This window comes from Gadus chalcogrammus, chromosome 20, assembly GCF_026213295.1.
Source record: "Gadus chalcogrammus isolate NIFS_2021 chromosome 20, NIFS_Gcha_1.0, whole genome shotgun sequence".
Lineage (NCBI taxonomy): Eukaryota > Metazoa > Chordata > Actinopteri > Gadiformes > Gadidae > Gadus > Gadus chalcogrammus.
The window spans coordinates 5,392,359-5,393,983 of NC_079431.1; positions in this window are offsets into that span (position 1 = coordinate 5,392,359).

Here is a 1,625-nt window from a genome sequence, read left to right on the forward strand (position 1 = left end):
GAGTAATGTTACCGCTTGTGTTTTTTAACTGTTATGATGATACAATAAGGACGGCAGCTGAGAAGTAATGTGTTTGTATGCGAACACCCTGTTAAAATGTCCTTCACTCTGTCCGTTAAAACGATCAGGGGGAAAAAGGGAAGAAAAAAGAGAAAAGTGGAAGGAGTGTTCCCAGTGTAATCAGAATAGTTTGCTCTGTATAGAAGCACAGACTGTGGCACCTTGTGCTAAAGGTGTTCCTACTCAATTATGATATGGGAACCCTCGAACAAATAGAGCTATCACTGCAAGAACTGAAGCCAGACATCTTCACAATCACTCAGCCCTGCCCTCTGGGACCTAGATAAAGAGAGGCAGAGAGGGAGATCGAGAGAGAGAGAGAGAGAGAGAGAGAGAGAGAGAGAGAGACAGAGAGAGAGAGGGAGCAAGAGAGAGAGAGAGCGAGGGAGAGGGAGAAGGAGAGAGAGAGAGCGAGAGAGGGAGAGGGAGGGAGAGACAGAGAGAGAGGGAGAGAGAGAGTGGGAGAAAGAGAGAGAGAACAGTTCAAACAATGTGGAAGAATTTTACAATCTCAGCATGTCCTTCCTTCGACATGTCTTCAGGGTGCCGGCAGAACAAATGATGGCATTTATTTGAGAAAATTGTTTCAGAAAATTCCTACAAAATAACTTAATGTAAACTAATAACAAACCACCCACACACATGCACACTCGAGCGCAAATGATCAACCAAACTTGCACACCCACACACACACACACACACACACACACAAACACACACACACACACACACACACACACACACACACACACACACACACACACACACACACACACACACACACATACACACAGCACAGTGCTGAACAAACAAAATCCTTCTTCATGTAAACAGATGAACAGTGAGATTCGAAATACAGACTGAGTTTGATTCCTATGGTCATACACATAATGTCACCGCCATTACCACCATGGCTATAAACCACAGGCTAACCCTCTGTGTGTGTGTGGTGTGTGTGTGTGTGTGTGTGTGTGTGTGTGTGTGTGTGTGTGTGTGTGTGTGTGTGTGTGTGCGTGTGTGTGCGTGTGTGTGTGTGTGTGTGTGTGTGTGTGTGTGTGTGTGCGTGTGTGTGTGTGTGTGTGTGTGTGTGTGTGTGTGTGTGTGACTGATTTCCCCATCCCTGAGGCGGTTGCAATAGAGCCAGACCAACGGACAGGAGCTAGCGATGCTAATTTTGTAATTAAAACGGATGATCCGATGACCACACGCGAGCCCATCCCTCCCTCCCTCCCTCCCTCCCCCCTTCCCTCCTACACACACACACACACACACACACACACACACACACACACACACACACACCACATCCACCCACTGCACAATATGACGTTAAAGTGGCCCGCCGTGATTGATAACGCTCGTCAATATCTTTCATTTCGGGAGCGCGAGTCAAATGACAACTGGTTGTCATTGACTGAAAGCAATCTTTTTAAAAGGGGGGAGAGCCTTTGCTAAGTATCAGATGGAAATGATTCCTCTGTCTGCTTGGGTGTCACTGGCTGCAGGAGCTTTATTGATTGGGCTTGAATATATTGCAGCCGCAGTAGTAACAGCTGCTGGTAATG